We start from the raw sequence: 19,627 nt of genomic DNA on the forward strand, positions 1-19,627 counted from the left end.
TAAAATGTCCTTAACCAGGCAGTGTGTGTGTACAGAGCAGTGGAATTTCTATGTGCAAGAACAGAGAGACCGAAAGTGGAGGAAAGTTGGATGGTACTGAAATGGAACAAAAAATTGAAAAAAAATTATTGTGGGGGAATTTTCCAATGCAGAAATGGAGCCCCCAAATGAGAAAAATTCACTTTGAGGGGGAGTTTTCCACTGCAGAAATGGAGCTCCAAAATGGGAAGAAATTTATACTGTAAAATGATCCATGGCAGTGTGTGTGTGGAGGGGGAGGGCACTGTTATAGACTGAAATGGATCACAAAAGTAGGAAGAAATTAATAAACCTGGTACTTTGGGCATGAAAGACATTCAATATACCTTTTTGATATTTTCCAGATACCTTTGAGTCTACCAAATACATTTGGGATTTTTCAGGATACGAAAGATTCAAGAAAAACTAAGAATTAACTGGAAATATTGGGAGCCAGCGTTTGCAGGGCCCCATGACTGTTTTTGTTATTTTTTTAGAAGTTTGTTCTTTGCCGGAGTAGGTTTGTATGGGGTTCACAGGTTTTTGTGGATTTTTGTGTTTCACATTAAGATTCCAATATTTTCCATAGGTCAAAAATCTTGCATTTTCTGTAGACTCAGATTCTTACATTTTCCCTAAATTCAGATTCTTGTGTTTTACACAGGTTCAAAGTTTTGTGTTTTACATTAGTTAGGTTTAGTAATAGCTTATGATGGCATTCCTATGTTGAAGGTTCTTTGGTTTTACATTTTTTCCATAGGATATTTTTTCTTTCATGGGAAACAATAGAGGATGGCTGGGGCACCTTCTTAAAATTGGATGCCTTAAAATTTGGGGGTTAGTTAAAGGACAGGCACCAGCAGCTTCCATGTAATTTTGGTGCCAGTACTTTTAAAACACCTCCCAGCCTCCTGGAAAGATTCCCCATGGGGAATAATGGCGCCAAAATTGGATTCCAATCTCAAGATGGAAAATCCCAGTTCTGAATACCATACTGGTATTTGGAACCCAGGAAACTAGGAATACTATTATTTTACAGCTTCAATAAACCCAGATTTTTTTCCCCCCTGCACACCCCTAATATTTGTGACTGGTGATTGCAATGCAAGCTGAATCTGCAGGAGTTTGTGTGTCCCTACTGCTTAACAGAACACAGGAGCCATCTATAGTCACCTATGCTATAGACATCTTCAGTAAACAGCCTGGAGAAAGAAGGAATCTAGTGCTATTAAAAAGGACAGCATTTTATATTTCAGAAAGTGCCCTGCAAACAGGGGTTTGACTCAATAATAAATTCAATACTCCGAGCAACACAGCCTTCATAGTTATGGAGTTCATACATTGAGTCATGGTGAGACCATTGCACAACCAAGAGAGAAATAATGCATTCAGAAATGGAATAGCTCTTTTGTACCTTTTGAAAGCAATGCTTATTATAGCAATAAATATTGTAAGGTGTAAAGTTTTATTTTTTAAAAAATCCATTCCAATGTGTTCAAGATGCCATGGGCAAAAAGGACCACCTCAGTCCTTCAAATTGTTATTCAGGGGTGCAAAACTCATTTGTTATGAGGGCCAGATCTGACATAAATGAGACCTTGTCAAGCCAGGCCATGTGTGCCATAAAATGTAATGCCAGGTAGTAGAGATATAAACTTATAAAGGACACAGACAAACACAATTAAAGAATAATGAATTTAAATATCAGCATTCTTGCAATATTGTGTTTATTTAAATGTCTCACTATTGTCTACTCAGACTGGCAGCGGCTCTTCAGGTGCTGAGGTGGAGGTCTTTCACATCACCTACTGCCTGTCTCTTAAAAGGAAATGTTGGGGACCTTCTGTGTCAAGCATTGGTATTTCGAATAACCAAGCAATGGTTTGATACAAAGACTCATTTTATTGATAATCTGGTACTTGTTCCAAGGTGTGATGCCTTGGAAGTGATACAAAATTTCACACAGTATAGATTCTTAAAGACTACTTCAAAGGCAATAGCAAAGATAGCTTTAAACCATAACATGCAGATGTAAATTGCTACAAAGGTTCAAAGGGTACTATCAACTACCATTGTGTTACTACAACTTCTCCTGGTTCCCAGACATTCCTGTCTTTCTGATAAGATGTATGGATGGGAACTGGTCAGGGGAGGTGCCTTGCTTCTAGCATCAAGGTTACTTGCATATTCTAAATCTTCTATAAAGAGGTGAGAAAGGAATGAGAGGAAAGGAGGGGAGGAAGAAGCAAGCTTTGAAATGCAACTATGAGAAAGAAGAATTTTGAGGCAGAGAGGAAATGGCTCCCAATACATACGTTGAATCAACACACAGAAATAGCATGCTTGACATTCTGCACATAAAGCAGAGCTCACAATGCCTCCCACGGGCAACTACTTCCAGGGGTAATCACTTAAACAATTACTTAGAGTGTCTGTGGTGGAGGTGCACCCAAACCAACCCTGTCACTGTCCTGCCTTTCTGCAACATCAGGGTCTACCATGGTGAGCTTGATCTTTTCCTACTTCCCTCCATCAGAAAGACACTGCAGGCCCTCCTCTTCCTCCCTTTGTTAGCAGGTGGAGCTGTGGGCAGGCCAGAACCAAGGACCCTTATCCAACAGAGTTTTTGCCTCCCTGCCGTGTGGGAGGAGAACAGTGGCTTCCCCACAATGCAGGAGAGGGGGTGGCAGTCATGTCATTCACCTAGACTGCGATCACAAACACTAAATAGTGCACTTTCAATCTGGCAAAATCCAGTTGGAAAGTACATTGAAAGTGCATTATTTAGTGTTTGTGATTGCAGCCTAGGTGAATGACATGACGGCCACCACCCTCCCACACATACACATTGGGGGGAAGCCACTGCTCTCCTCCTCCTCCACTTTCAATGCACTTTCCAACTGGATTTTGACAGAGTGAAAGTGTATTATCATCTAGAGTGGCAAAAATCCATGATCAGCTGATATTTTAATCCTTTTTTAAAAAGTACTGTTAATAATTTACTTTATCTACTGTTATATTTGTATAGAGTTTTAAAATACATTTTAGCGTACTATGTCCCCATTATTTTTCACTGGCTTAGCACATTTTGAGAAAGGTGGTATATAAATGTCTTAAATAAAACAGATTAGTGAGTGGAATTGTTTAAGGGAACAGGAGACCTCAGAATGCTGGTAGGAAAGAGAAAGAGGGAAAGATGTATCTGGAACAAACAAAATCCGGCCCCTTCCCGCCCGCGCCGACTTTAGGTGGCTTTAGGGCGGGGGCCGAGTTTGCCTCCCCGGATGGAGCGAGGCAAGACGGCCCCTTCATCCGGGGATGCTAGGGGCGTGGTCGCTGGGGCCTTATAAGCCCGACCACGCCCGCGGCCACGCACTTTGGCTGGCCGTTTTCGGAGGGAGAGCACGTCTTCCCTCAGCCCCCTTCTGAGGCGCGGCAGCAGGGTCTGCTTTTCCGAGTGCCTCGGCGGGAGCGGCGACTGGCCGCGGAGTCGCTCGTCGGGAGCAGCTGGTCGGCGCCCGGCCGCGTCTCGGCTGCCTGGAGCCCGGGAGCCTCGTCGGCGTGCGGCGAGCGGCCGCGGCGGACCTTTCCGGCCCGCCTGTTCGGCGGGACCGGCTGTTCTTTGCGGCGCCTTTCCGCGTCCCAGCTGGCCAGCGGAGCTTGTTAGCGGCAGACGAACGCGGCGGCGCGGATACATGCGGCTCGTTGCCGCTTCAGGTAGAAGGGCCCCCCTCCCGCGGGGGTATCTGCCCCTCCTTTGTTTCGCCTTTTTGGCGTGCTTGGGCCTCCCGCCCGCGACCAGCCCAGGGGCTAGGCCTTCTGCATATCTGGGCCTGCCCCGTGTGGCTCGAATGGCCACGTGGGAGTAGCGGGCTCAGGCCTGGGCGTACGCTTAGCCAGGGATTTCCTCGGGTGCAGGGTTAGGTTGAACGGAGCATACCCCCCCATATATATCACAGTTGCAGGGCCTGTGACCCCAGAACTGCTGTGTGGGTGAGACCGCCTTGTCCGGCTACCCCGGGCGTGTAGGGGGGCAATTTCTTTCACTGCCCGTGGTGTTGGGCCTAGCGAGAGGCATGCCTAAGGGACAGGGTAAGTCGAAGGGCAAGCAGCGCTTAAAGAAGGGGCAAAAGAGGCCCAGCCCCAGCGGCCCCCCGGGGACGGAGGAAGAGGCCCAAACCAGGCAGGCTATTGTTGATAGACTCGAGGCCTTGGAAAGGCATCATGGTTTGGATCCGGGGGCTACCCTTCCTCCCCGTGGGCGAAAAGCAGCCCGGTCGTCTACCAGGGCCTTCGAACAGGAGGTCCTGGCTCGTCTTTCTTCCTTGCAGGAAATGGCAACCCTCCCCGGGCCTTCAGGCGGGTCGGGCCAGGAGCCACCTGACGACAACTCTGACGCAGAGGAAGGTAACGCCCCAGAGGGGCTGGCCTGCCCGGGCGGAGCAGGTGGTGCTATTCCTGTCGGGGTGCCGGCTGGTGTGGAGCCCGATGGTAAGCAGGGGCGGCCAAGTGATAGTGGCATGTGGCCTTGGGGTGGTTTAAACCCCTGGTATCCACTGAATATGGCGGGTTTACCGGTCAATTTTGGTCAGGGGTTTGCGCCCGAGTTAGCCGCTACTGCAGGATCGTTTGGCCAAGGGCAAGTTTTGCCTTGGGGCCCGCCCTCGGGAGCCGGACCTGCAGTTACTCCTCCTGCCCCCTCGGGCTCTATGGGGCAGCATGCCCCGGTGGGCGTCTTACCCTGGGGACACCAATTGGGCGGCCCGTCGCCAATGGGCTGGCCGTTCCCGCAGTGGGGGAGCTGGGGTGGCCCCCCGAATGCATTGGGCACAGTACCCTTCCACTGTCGCTCTTTTGGCGACACCGCCATGCCTCTGGGAGACCACTTGACGACGGCCACTCGGGAGAAAATTCTGCGTGGTGAATATGTGGATGTTTCTGGCCTTCTTTATCGGGAGCTCGAAAAGAAGGACAAAGACGAATTAGATGATAAGGACAGAGAAAAGATCAAACGTCGCAAGGTGGAGAGGAACTGGGCCAATTGGTTGCCAGGGTTCCTGATCTATGCCGGGGTTATTGCGCGGGCACAGCCTGTACGGGCGTCACCGCTTTTTCAATACATTGACATAATCTATAAGGCCTATACGGACTTCTCTGGCACTGCTTGGTTGCAGTATGACGAGGAGTTCCGGATGAGAGCGGCCTTGAACCCCAGCATTCCTTGGGACCATATTCACCAGCAGCTTTGGCTGCAACTCATGTCACTGGCCAAGCCTAACAGTGGCGACAGGTCGGATAGTGGCCATTTAGTTAGTAAGCAGGCAATGGCGTCAGGTCCCCACTCATCGGCGGGGCAGTCAGTTCAACCCCGGCTGGTTTGTTGGGATTTCTCTTCCCAAGGGGGGTGCACCAGGAAGCCGTGCAAATACAAGCATGTGTGCCCGTTGTGTAGCGGTTCCCATTCCCTGTCCTCCTGCAGTAAAACGAAGCCCCGATCTGGGGGTAAGCGGACAGGGGGCAGTGGTAACGCCCCAGGACCTGGGAAAGGGCCCCAGTCCCATCAAGGTGACGGTTCTTAAAAGCTTGATAGCGGCCTACCCACGGGTCTGCGACTGGGTTTATTTGTTGGAGGGTTTTAGTTGCGGTTTCCGCATCCCTTTTCAGGGGCCCAGGGGCCCCTGTAGGTCTAGTAATTTGCAATCCATCAAAGGGATGGAACCGGTCGTTAGGGACAAAATCCTGAAGGAATGCAGGGAGGGCTGAGTTTTAGGTCCTTTTGATGCCCCCCCAGTTCCCAGTTTGAGGGTATCCCTGTTGGGCGTGGTGCCTAAGAAGGCCCCGGGGGAGTACCGCCTGATCCACCACCTTTCGTATCCTGAAGGTGGGTCAGTTAATGATGGCATTCCGGACTCCCTTTGTACAGTGAAATACACTTCTTTTGACCAGGCAGTCAGGATCGTCCGGAGCTGCGGAGTGGGGGCTGAAATGGCGAAATGCGACATTAAGTCGGCATTTTGCCTGTTGCCAGTGCACCCGCACGATTTTGAGCTCCTGGGTTTCACGTTTGAAGGGAAGTTTTATATGGACCGTGCCCTACCCATGGGGTGTGCTATCTCATGCTCAGCGTTTGAGCGTTTTAGCACTTTCCTCGAGTGGGCTCTGCGGGTCCGATCCGGTTTTGCCACCACGGTGCATTATCTTGACGACTTTTTGTTTGTGGGTCGTCAGGGGGCGGGCCAGTGCGCCCACCTGCTTCAGTCCTTTTTGGATTTAGCGTCCGAGTTGGGAGTACCGCTCGCCCACGAGAAGACCAAGGGCCCAGCGGCTATCTTGACTTTCTTGGGTATCGAGTTGAATTCTGTCCAACAGGCGTCCCGGTTGCCGGGGGAAAAAATTAACCAGTTGAAGCAGATGCTGACGGTGGCTATGGGCCGGTGCAAGTTGTCACTTTTAGAGCTCCAGAAATTAGTGGGCCACCTTAACTTTGCCTGTAAGGTGGTGGCCCCGGGGAGAGCCTTCCTGCGGCGTTTATGTGACGCTATGTCGGGCTTGCGCCGACCCCATCACCGGGTCAGGATCACCCAGGGTATGAGGCAGGATTTGCAGGTGTGGCTTCACTTCCTGTCCGATTTTAATGGGGTCTCCTTTTGGCGGGAGGAGCTGAAGCTTGAGGCCGAGCTACAGGTTACATCTGACGCCGCCGGTTCCATCGGTTTCGGCGTTTATTTTCGAGGGCATTGGTGTGCTGAAGAGTGGCCTGCCGAGTGGATGGCTAGTGACCTCTGCCGGAATCTAAACTTTTTGGAATTTTTTCCGATAGTGGTGGCACTTCGGTTATGGGGGCTGGCTTTAGCTAACCACGTTGTCCATTTCTGGTGTGACAACTTAGCAGTTGTCCACGTGATTAACACATTGTCCTCCAAATCGGTTCCGGTTATGCGCCTAGTTAGGGCGTTTGTTTTACGTTGTTTACGCTTAAATGTTTTGTTCCTGGCTAAGCATGTGCCCGGCGTGTGCAATGGAGTTGCGGATGCCCTGTCTCATTGGCAGATGGAGCGATTCCGCCTTCTTGCACCAGAGGCCGATCTCCTGCCGGCTCGGATGCCCTCAGAAATGTGGCGGCTTGGAGACTCGAAGCCAACCGAGCAATGATGCTAGCGCTGGCGCCTTCTACCCGGAAGGCCTACAACCACGCTGTCCTCCAGTTCCAGACCTTTAGGGAGCAGGTGGGGTTGGCCAACCGATGGCCTGTTCCGGTATCACACCTTATGCAGTTTTGTGTGCATCTGAAAGGTAAGGGGCTAGTCGTTAAGACGATTAGGGCCAAGTTGGCAGCCCTTGCGTTTCATGGAAAAATTAAGGGTTTACCAGACAGGTCTGATGACTTCAGACTGCATAAGATGCTTGAGGGCTGGGCGCGGGAACAAGGGCCCCGATCTGACACTCGGCACCCCTTTTCACCCACCGTATTGAAGGGACTTAGGGCTGTTTGGCCTTCAGTTTGTTTTTCTAGTTTCGAGGCTGCGCTTTTTCAGGTGGCGGTGATGACGGCATTTTGGGGGGCACTCAGAGTGAGCGAGCTGGTGGTCAGCTCGCGGAAGGACCGCTCTGAGCGGGCCCTACAGGCGGGTGACGTAAAGATTCAAGGGGACAGCGTTGTCATCTCAATACGTAAGTCGAAGACTGATCAGAGACAACGAGGTGTGTGTATTACCCTGGGATCTTGCCGTGATAGTGATATCTGTCCGGTGTTGGCCTTGAAGGAGTACATCGCTGTCCGTGGTGAGGACTTGGGCCCGTTATTTCGGCATAACGACGGGCTGCCATTGACCAAATTCCAGTTTTGGTCTATAACAAGCCACGCCCTGGACAAGCTTGGTCTTGGCGGGGTCCGGTTCGGGACCCATTCCTTTCGTATTGGCGCTGCATCAACGGCAGCGGCCTTGGGGTATCCGGGACCTGCCATTCAGAAAGTGGGAAGGTGGAGGTCCGCGGCTTACAAAGGTTACGTTAGGCCCATTACCCACTGAGGGTGTTGGTTGTGATGTTTATGGTTTTACTCTGTTTTTTGTTTCAGGTGCTGTGGCGCGGGGCGAGAGGACAAGGATCTTGATCGCCGGCCACAGCATGATATTTTGGGCTGCCCACTATGCTCAACGATCGCCCTTCGGTTTGCAGCTGGGCCTCAGTGAGCGGGCAGTGGTTGAATGGCAAGGGCGCCGGGGTCTACGTTGGGACGGCCTCTTGCCGCTGTTGTTCCGGGGGAGGGACGGCCCTCTGCCTCGGATTCTGTTGATTCAACTTGGGGGTAACGATTTGGGCCTGGTGCAGGGGAGGGCCCTGTCATGCCAGGCGATCGAAGACCTCCGGGTGATACGGAGCAGGTGGCCCGAGGTGCTGATCCTGTGGTCCGCCATCCTTCCGCGGCGGGTGTGCAGGGTGGCTTGGAACCCCGCCGGCGTCGAGAGGGCTCGACACAAGGCCAACAGGGCGATGTGGAGGGCGCTCGCCGGGGGCCTTGGTATTTATCTTCCACACCCGGCCATTCGGTCATACAAGGCGGACCTGTATCGGCATGACGGTGTCCACCTGTCCGTAGCGGGCAACAGAGCGTTCTTGTTGGACCTCCAGCTGGGGCTTAGGCTGGCTTTAGGCCAGCTGGTGGGCCCAAGTGCCTAAGCAGAGGCTTGGCATTGTGGTGGCGGGAATGGAAGTCAGGTTTGTTTTGGTGGCACCCACGGTTTTCCCGGTTAAGGGAGGTAGCGGGGGACGGACGGCAGCTGGGTTCAACAGCCCTCTGCGGTCCTTCCCGCTACAAGGGTCCCTCATTTAGCGTGCCGGCCCTGGGCGGGTGGCAGCGCCATTTGGAGGGGATACCCGACCGTTGCCGGCCTGGCAGCAGCCAGTTTTACCTGGCTGCTGCTGGGGGCTGGGTGGTCCGCCCATCCCCGGGCTGGGAAGGGTTTTGGAGTTCCCTTCGCCTGCCCGGTCAGTTGTTAGGTTGCCCCAGGCTGTTGGTTCAATAAAGTTGCCCTGTTTACACCCATATACTGTGTTGTCTCGTTCTTCCGACTGGGGGGGCAAATGATTTTTTCTAAAAAAATTGCACAACATATCTTCTATACAATAAAATTAAAATAAATTAAAATAATTAAAATAATTCAAAGTAAGGGCTGAAAAAGGTCAGTGGTCAAGATCTATTCTACTGCCTTATATCTGGATATCCTTGAACTAACTAATCTCACTAACAATTGTCCTTGTACTTCAGCTTCAGGTTTTTCCGTATTCCAGTTATTGATTTTGTCGTGAGGTTAGCCTGTCAAGTTTATGTCTGTATAAATACTGTGGTTCTCATGTATTATGCTCTTCTTGTTCTTGTCTTAAAATAAAATTTGTTAGTTCATGCTTCCATCATTTTTCATGTTGACTTTTCTAATACCATTTATACTGAATGTTCTTGTTCCTCCCCTTCAAACCACATTCTAGATTTAATATTCAGCCAATAGATAAGTGTACTTCATGTGCAAAATGTTAAATGCAAACTCCAAATCAAATGAAAGTTGGCTGATAGCAATTTCATTACAAATACAATTCTTATCTACGATTCCCTGAGGTCCATGTATCTTTCAAATTAATCCAGTCCTAATTCCAGGTGACTCATCCTCTAGAAAACCTAGACTCATCTATCACTTAAAAAAAAAAAAACACCCTGAAGATGCTATGTTAAAAAAAAGGTTCTTTGTAAGTCTTTGATATTTAGAGGTTTTACCTGATCAAAGTCAAAGGAAAACTTCATTCACTATACAAAATACAAAAATCATCATTGGATCTTAACAATCTTTCTCCGCCTTTTGGGAAGAAACTATAACCCTTCCCCAAAGTAGCTGAAGAACTCATCTGAGTCTTGCCATACAGAGAGACAAACATGACCAGTGTGTGGAACCAACAATATAGTCATAAGGACCCTTTCCTGATAGTAAGCTGCACTGAACAGGCTCAAGAAAGAATTTGAGTAGACCAGCTTGGGATCACTTTCCCATAGAGCCAACCTCTTTAAGATACTCCTGTGATTAGCCAGGAACAGTTTATTTATCTGCAGGATCTGGTGTCAGATTTTGTGTCTACATACTTTAAACAATCAAACACAATCAATTATCTACAGCTGACAGGCAGCTTGTATACTTGTTTTGGGAATCCCGGTTAGATCCCCTCTCTATATAAGATGATAAAGACGTAGAAATTCATCCTGTGGTTGTTTGTTTATCTGTATAGAATAATGCTGGGAAAATGCTGGGAAAAGACAATAAGAAAAAAAGTGTTGTCTTGCTTTTAATCCTATTCCCCACCACCACCTCATACACCACAGAGATGCCAGAAACATGAGCATGCTTATATACATATGTGGCAGAATGAGCCTGCAGGCCCTGTTCCACCCTGCCCTTCTAAGTTTTTTCAACACCTGGAGTGGCATTTCCTTTTCACTAGGTTAATTCACCACCACCACCTGATCATTGTAGGGATTTCCCTTTCCTGTTCTGAGGCCTTGCCTCTATGTCTTCCACTGCCCAGCATTTGGTCACCATGTGGACAATTTACTGCATTGTGCACCCCTGTAAGAATAGCCACCAACAACTGCCCACTTTCCCCCTGGTGCTTCTTTTAAAATAATGTGTTCAAAACAATGGAGGTCTACGTAGTACAGAGAGCCACTACCAGCATCAAAAGTTATAAAATATTTATTTAAAAGAAAATGTTTACAAGCATACTTTTCAGCACAGCACCAGATTTAGCAAGGGATTCCAAAATAAATGGGAAAATGCAAATCCTCTGTCCCATTATTTACACATGCCTTATCATATGCTAAACAGGACAGGGTCTTTTAACTTAGGTAGACACAAATGTCTACAGAAGTTACATTACCTTGTGGATCTCTCCAGCCCATTAGACAAGCACATGGTCAAAATGGCTGCCCCCCCCCCCCCGAGGCTGGTGCTAGGGTTTATGGTGCCCTAGTTCCACCCCTGCTCCCATATTGAATAGACCCTCCAGGCCTGTTCTTTGCTCAATGAGGGAAAAAACTCTGTTAAAATATAAAGTGGAGACATTGCACCTTTCAAACCTTCAAAGCAAAAATAAAATGCATTTCTTCGCACCATATGAAAATCAAGAGCCTCCAAATAGTGGATTTGCACATCTGTGCAAAAATATATATTGAAATTGAGGAACAGTCAGCACAACACTACGATACAAAATGTTAAGGGGAGGAAAGCATAGTAATGTAGGAGCCCTACTGAATCAGACCAAAAAACAAATATTCTGTTTCCCACAGTGGCCAACCAGATAGCCTAGGAAGCTCACAAGAAGAGCAAGAAGACAACAGCCCACCAATAAGTATATAATGTGGATACAAGGGAATGGGATGATAACATTATTTTTCCTCAATCATTGTATTCTGCCTATATGAAGATATGTTTTCAAGTAGAAATGTCAGGGAGAACTAAATACATATACACATTAAACCTATGCTAACTTCATGTCAGTAGTTCCCCCCTTCCAAATTCTGACTTAATTTAGTTCCCTTTCTAACATAACTTAGTTCTGTTATGGGGCCAATAGTAGCCTTGTTTGGTAATAACGATATAAAAAGAGCAAAATGAGACATGGAAGAGTTTGGGGTTAACTTTGCATCACTTGCATGTTCCATTTTTGCAATCAAACCCAACTCAAAATTAAATACACCTATTTCCTCTCCCATTTTTAATAAATTAGTGGACATGCGTGTTCAGGTTCCTCAAGGCTGCTCTAGACAATAAGAGAGATAACCCAATGTGTCTGTGTGTTTCTTTATTGAATTTTTGAAAGAGTGAAGCCTTCCATCATAAAACAGAGTATCTGGGCTTGCAGCCAGAAATGTATAGTGAGGGAACATGGTTACCTACGGTAGGGAAAAGGAACATGGAACTGCCAAATATCCATCACCTTAAACCCTGAGATTCATTGAGTGGGACCTGATGATGGATGTTATGACTCCTGATGATGGAGTCTCATGGGGCAGGGCCTGATGATAGCCTAAAGGTGGAGGACTAAACATTCATTTTTACCAGTCTCACAAAATACACTGCTGAAAACAGCTGCTGTGGTAGTCACTACATACCAATCTAGTATTGAGGTTGCAAATGGAAAGAAGGCCAATTTATTGGAGCTGAATTTAGCCCTGAGAACTCTATTTGCTGATCCCCACTATTTTGGATTAAACATTGTCTCACAAAATGCATACCAGGAGCATGAATCATGAATTAGTTTCACTGTGGGACCATTTAAATCTTTTGGAGTATTCCAGAATCATTCTGAATAAAAGTAGCTGTGGATTCCAACTACTGAATTTATTGTTGTAGGGTCCAGCTCCAGCACAATCTTTTGAGTTATATGCGTTTAACACGAGTGAATTTATTTTTACTTCATACCTAGTGGCATGAAAATTATAACTATTATTCATTCAGACAGTCCTTTCTTGTGAGGAAAAAAATGCTACTTTGGAACTGGCAGAGCACACTGAAGGGGGACTTGGAATTTCAACATTCCACAGTGTAGAAATTCTTCTTAATGAGATGGGTGATGAACTGAGTAATTGGGAGGGAGAGAAAGGGGGGGGGAATCTAATTAACTAGTTATTAATTACTGGGCTCTGCATGGAAAACCAGCTGGAGCCCTGAAGCTTGGTCTCAACTTTTTTTTGGTTGGGTTACACTGCCATTAAAATTTCATTCACCTAGAAGTATATCTGCATATGTATTTTGCAAGAGTTAGAGGAATATTAACACTATTTGAATTAGCAATTTCTGTTCAATTATTTATTAATTACTTGTCATCTATTAGATATTTTCTTTAGCATCTTGTATTATGTGATTGCTCAGTTCCTTGTAAAGTTTTCATTTCCTATTTTGTAAATTTCTTCCCCAAGTCTCTACAGGAAAAAGGAAGGACATATGAGTGTTATGAGGACACTCCTCATCTACTTCCCTCCCTCAAAGGCAAGATTTTTCTCTGTTTCTCTTTGCCAGTCTGACAAAGCCACCCTAGAAATTCTTTCCTGAAAAACTCTGTCTGTCCCACCCAGTCACAATTTTTGGTTGTTTGCTCAGCCCAGGAACCTGGGGGAAGGATTGAGAGCCCCTTCTCACTTAAATGGCACTTTTGACATTTTGAAATTAAAAAAATAACAAAATATTTTATTTAACATATAGGGGGAAAGTCAAGTGAAATCAGGGGTAAAATTTTTGAGGTAACTCAATATTGTTAACTCTGAGGTAAAATCAGTACGTGCACAGAATTTAGTTCTTATGTTTTAGGATAAAGAGAGTTTCTTAAGCTTTTCATAGCAACTTTATGCTGGCTGCAGTCAGACAACAGACTTAGCAAATTTGCCCCCACCTCTAATTAATCCAGTTTTTGATTATTATTTTTTGTGAGAGTTTTGATCAGCTATCCCATTGTTACCTGCTTCAGTGGACGCTCACTCTGTGGTTGATCAGATTACTGCTGTATGGCAACCACAGAATGGGTGCACAGGCAGCCTTTTTCATAATTTGCTTTCTGAGCATGCACATAAATGCTTATGGGATGAAGCACTTCAAATTCCTGGCAGGATGGTGGTGTCCAATGGGATTGCTGGAAGAGACTGCTGGGATATGTAGTTCAGCATGGGGAAAGTATTTTTAAATCTGGGCCTTGGAGGTTTTCTTAAGAAAAACACAATCTTGAGAAGTTCCCATGAGAGATACACAGAGATGTCTGTAAACAGTAAATAATAAATGCACAAGCGATGATTGATGACCCTAGGACAAGTATGTGTTTATATGCATGACCCTACCTGATAAAAAAGGTGGACAGGAAGATCACACTTCCCAACTGATTTCAGTTTGCAACAGAGGAGTTCAGACAACCAGAAATGTGGGATGAAAACGCTGACATTAGTAAGGACCAGACTTTCCCTGGTGATAAATCACTTCAAAGGCAGGTGGGAACAGGGTGTCAATAACTGGAGAGTTGGAGGCAGCTCTTCTCTTTAAACATCAGAACTCATCTTCAGTTTCTAACTAACTGTTAAGGTCTCTAAGGGGAGTTTCTCACTACACTAGACCAAGGATCTCTGTACTCTTCAGAGCTAACTCTGTGTGACTGGATAGGGAATTTTCTTCTCTCTCTAGATCTATCCCCTTTCCTTGGCCTGAATGGGAGTCTTTGCCTACTTCCAAAACTTTCTTGCCAACTTTTCTCAAGTTCTCCTGCCTATATTAAACTGCTCTCAATTAGGGCTGAATTCCAAAACTGTCAGTACTTGACTCTTCTCAGCTAGGGCTGAAATCAGACTGAATTCAGTCAAGGTAGAAATCTGACTGAATCTTTCCTCAGCATTCAGCTCTTTCAAGAGTTTCTCTGCTCAGCTGATGCTAACCAATAAAATTGCTTTGAACAGCCTTTCATGCAGGGCCCTCTAGCTCTGTGAATTAACTCTTCACAGTCCTTTATCTGTTTATATAGCACCTCTAAGCTTTTGAAGCTACAGTCCATCACAGGTGCAGATTTCAACAACATCTCATTTTCTACTTTTACATGTCATGCTAACCTTTGCTTATCTTTACAGTAGATTGAGCCTGAATATCCTTTCTGCTTATGACAATACTTTCCTCTGGCACAAGGATAGTTTCCTTGATGCAAAATGCTGTCTAGCTTCAGACTCTTTGGACCTGAGAAAATCAGCCTTGTTAATGGGTCAGATCCACAGGGGCCAATCAACTATAGTCAGTTAAAATGGGTTCACACAAAAAAGATCACTAGAATAGTTTGCCTATACCACCATCTAACTCTAAATGTACAAAGTTACAAAACATGGTAATAGCTCTCTCTCTCTCTCTCTCTCTCGGCTTGACTTTGCGAATGAAGATTTAAGAAAGGTACAGTAGTCCACGCCTGCTGCAGGCTCGCTGGTGGCTGACAAGACCAATGCGGGACAGGCAGGTCCGGCCACAGTGGCTGCAGGGAAAAGTCTGATTTGGGGTTGGTGCTGTAGCAGTACGATTCTTCCTCAATCTCCTTTTGTCCTCAAGACCAGCTATGCATGCGTTCTCAAAGGAAGAGACAGCCTGGTGGATGGTGTGCCTCCATGCTTTGTGATCTGAGGCTAGGTCAGACCACTGGTGATGGTTAATGCAACAGGTAATAGCACTTAAGCACAAATAACTTCAACTTGGTCCTGAGTAGCATTTGAACCCCTTGAGAGTAATGAAAATGAGGTAGTTGTGTGAACACACTATGGATGCCTCTTTTCAGAGTAAGGGGGTTCAGGGAAGTACAAATGGATGGGCTGTAGAGATATACACATTACAACTCAGGAAGATGTCTCTCTCTCTCTTGGCTTGACTTCGCGAATGAAGATTTAAGAAGGGTACAGTAGTCCACGTCTGCTGCAGGCTCGCTGGTGGCTGACAAGACCAATGCGGGACAGGCAGATCCGGCCACAGTGGCTGCAGGGAAAAGTCTGATTTGGGGTTGGTGCTGTAGCAGTACGATTCTTCCTCAATCTCCTTTTGTCCTCAAGATCAGCTATGCATGCGTTCTCAAAGGAAGAGACAGCCTGGTGGATGGTGTGCCTCCATGCTTTGTGATCTGAGGCTAGGTCAGACCACTGGTGATGGTTAATGCAACAGGTAATAGCACTTAAGCACAAATAACTTCAACTTGGTCCTGAGTAGCATTTGAACCCCTTGAGAGTAATGAAAATGAGGTAGTTGTGTGAACACACTATGGATGCCTCTTTTCAGAGTAAGGGGGTTCAGGGAAGTACAAATGGATGGGCTGTAGAGATATACACATTACAACTCAGGAAGATGTCTCTCTCACTCTTGGCTTGACTTCGCGAATGAAGATTTAAGAAGGGTACAGTAGTCCACGTCTGCTGCAGGCTCGCTGGTGGCTGACAAGACCAATGCGGGACAGGCAGATCCGGCCACAGTGGCTGCATGGAAAAGTCTGATTTGGGGTTGGTGCTGTAGCAGTACGATTCTTCCTCAATCTCCTTTTGTCCTCAAGATCAGCTATGCATGCGTTCTCAAAGGAAGAGACAGCCTGGTGGATGGTGTGCCTCCATGCTTTGCGATCTGAGGCTAGGTCAGACCACTGGTGATGGTTGATGCGACAGGTGCCAAGGGATTTCTTCAAGGAGTCCTTGTACCTCTTCTTTGGTGCCCCTCTATTTCGATGGCCGGTGGAAAGTTCGCCATACAGAGCAATCTTGGGAAGGCGGTGGTTTTCCATCCTAGAAATATGCCCTGCCCAGCGCAGCTGCGTCTTCAACAGCAGTGCCTCGATGCTTGTAACCTCCACCCTCTTGAGGACTTCAGTGTTGGTCACAAAGAAGATGTGCAGCATATGAAAAAGCCAAAAGGCTGACAGAAGCAAAAAGCACTCTAGTTAAAAGAGTTTAGAAGTCCACAGGATATGTCTAGAAGGATGAGCATTAGGATGAAGAAGCAAAATAGAAATATCAGTTGTTCTGGATGGGAAATACAATAAAGGAATATAAATTCATGGTAAGGTTGTCAACCTCCAGGTGGCACCTGAAAATCTCCTGCTGCTACAATGGATCTCAAGATAACCAAGATCAGTTCCCCTGGTGAAAATGACTGCTTTGGAGGGCGGACTCTGTGGTATTATACCCTGCTGAAGTTCTTCTCCTCCTGAATCTGCACCCTCCCCAAAGTCCCCCACTAAAACCAGGCCTGTAGCTACAGAGGAGCCTCTGGGGGCATCACTCCAACATAGCAGAGGTCCCACATCTCTCCCTCTCCTCCTGCTAGGCCAAGCAGAATGGGAGACTGAGAGGTGGCAGGTCTTCATGCTTCTTGCAGCCCATTGGCTGGGAGAAGCAGGAAGACCGGCCCTGCTGGCCCTGCCTTTCTTTCCCCTCACGCTCAACCAAGCAGGACAGGAAAGCATGAGGTGGCAGTGATCTCTCTGCTTCTTGCAGCCAGCTGGCTGTGAGAAACATGAAAAGCCGGCCTGTCAGCCCTGCCTTTCTTTCCCCTCCCGTTCAGTCAAGCAGAAAGGAAAGTGAAAATGGGTGGTCCTCAATGCTTCTTGCAGCCAGCTGGCTGTGAGAAGCATGGAGAGCTGGCCTACTGGCCCCACCTCTCTTTCCACTTCTGCTCAGGGAGAGAGAGGCAGCTATGGTCTTGTGGGACTGTGTAACAGTCTCCTTGCTTCTTGCATCTATCTGTCTGTGAGAAGCAGAAAGACCCAGACTGTTGGCCCTGCCTTTTTAGGTCAGGGAGGCTTTTCAAAAAATTCAGATACCCCCTGAATTAAAAAATGCCCCCTGACTTTAAAAAATCCTCGTTATGCCCCTGCTGGCAACTCAAATTCACCCTCAATAGGTTGAATTAAAGAGGCTGATTCATGTTAATCCATTTTAGTTAAATATCTGAACATCCTGATCAAATGGAAGCTTATTCAAAAGATCCTGCATATTTTCACCAACCAAGGTCTTGGGATAGGTCTAAGTTTGCATTCAGCAAAAATTTAATAAATAAATTAATTAATAAAGTTTTCTTTCCTTTAATTTGGCTCATTGCTCTCTTCTTGAGAAAATTAATTTAAAATATGTTCATTAAATCATGCAGCATGCCTGTGTTATGTAGATAATAAAGATTAATGGTTGGAAGTGCTAAAATACTAGCTCTGCCAATGAGGAAAGCAAACCCACTGAAATCAGGAAACTGTATTGTGCGATGCAAACATAACCTTCAAAACAGTTTTCATTCAGTTAAACCTCAACTAAGTGAGCAAGAACAGTAGGAAATGTGTCTTCCTAAAATTGTTGCAGATTTAAATATTTTTGAAACGTGCAACGACCTCTCTTTTACCGGTCATGAACCTTCCTCTTGATCAAGGGAACACACACGTCTTTAAAGCACAGTAATTCTTTTAATGCTTCTCAGTGGTTCCTGAGTGGATTTCTCAGTTCAGAGACTTGTTGGGAAAAATATTCTGGCCTATTTAAAAAAAAAAAAATTGGAAAGACCAAATCATCCTACTCCAAGACTTGTTGTCTCCTCACAGCCTCAGCCTAGGCTTAGAATATTTAGGACCTACTCTGTTCAGCTTTACTAGTTCTTCCAGCCACTCATGAAATGTATTGCCCTCCGCATTGTGGAGATGGGCTTCAAGCATATGAACATATGTGGCTGAAGACAGTTTTCAACATAACACCCAGTCTAAAACTTTAACATTTGAAAACAGAATAATTTATATTGGAGAACAGGCATAGATTAACAATATATGATCTGATTGTGCAACTCACAAAAAGTGATGCTGGGAAAGAGTAACTCACAAAAAATTATGCTGGAATAAATTTTTGTTAGTCTTTAAAGTGCCAATAGACTCCTGTTTTATTTTGTGATGTATTTTTGAAATCTCTAACTTGCTCTACATTTAACTGAACTTAATCAATAATGCAAAGGAAGATATATATACTTCCTAAGTGGTCTCATAGACACACACACATGAATTGATCTATCTTAGTATTATCTGTTCTAGTTAACAGCTGCTCCTGAAGTCTCACAGAAGGGAAAGGTTTTTTTTTTCCCCTCCAGTATCCTTTTGGTGACTCAGAGACTGAACTCAAGACTTTCTCTTTCTTCAGATATGACCCAGCCTCGTACCTTGTTATCCAGATTGGGGCCTTTATTTGCATTGTAATATTCATACTACTGGATGCATCTTGGAGGGCGCACCGAAAAAAAAAAATTCCCTCCAAAACGAGCAGTTGCTACATGTGAACTTCTTGCACGTAATTAGACCTGACCTTACCATGTCCTCATGCTGCTATTAGATAGGAAAAAGGCTGGAAATTTTCTACAGATTCAACATCAACAAAAAATGGACAGCTCCCTTGGTCATTTATTCAGCCCACTCTCCAATTAGCTTTCTCTGTCACCCTGTTCTCAAGTACTGCCTACTTAATAAAATACTTAATCAAGTTGATTAAGCCCAACATTTATCCAGACACCAGTCTTTGGTTTCATTTGTATAGTGAACATGTAATGGCTCAGTCTTACAAACTGATGTACACATAAACATGCAGGATATATGTGCAATCACCATGGCATGTGACTAGGACTAGTGACACACATAATATTGAATTTCAATATACAATAGCTTTCTTGCTAAGGAATTTTAATACAAGTTTGAGGCCCAGAACAACAGGACACTGGGAGTTCTGTGCAAAAGCTCTCATGACCCATCAATGAGCTTCAGACCAGGACTCTAGCCCTGCTTCTAATCCTTGCATCCCACGAGTTCCTCATTAGTCTGCCTATCCGTATGCTTACTTTCATGTAACATCATCCAGTGTCAGTCCCTATAGAGGTTGCCTGGCATGAATCTTAACCAATCCACCTTTAGTGCTTGTGATTGCCTCCAGGGTGACTGGGGCTGCCCTGCCTCAGTCCTCACCCAATACCCTCCATGACCACTCTGATCCTACCATGCCTCAACTTCTGGGTACACTGTCTCCTACCTCTTCAGGCATCCTGGCCACCCTGCCTCTGAG

This window comes from Heteronotia binoei, chromosome 1 (genome assembly GCF_032191835.1).
Source record: "Heteronotia binoei isolate CCM8104 ecotype False Entrance Well chromosome 1, APGP_CSIRO_Hbin_v1, whole genome shotgun sequence".
Lineage (NCBI taxonomy): Eukaryota > Metazoa > Chordata > Lepidosauria > Squamata > Gekkonidae > Heteronotia > Heteronotia binoei.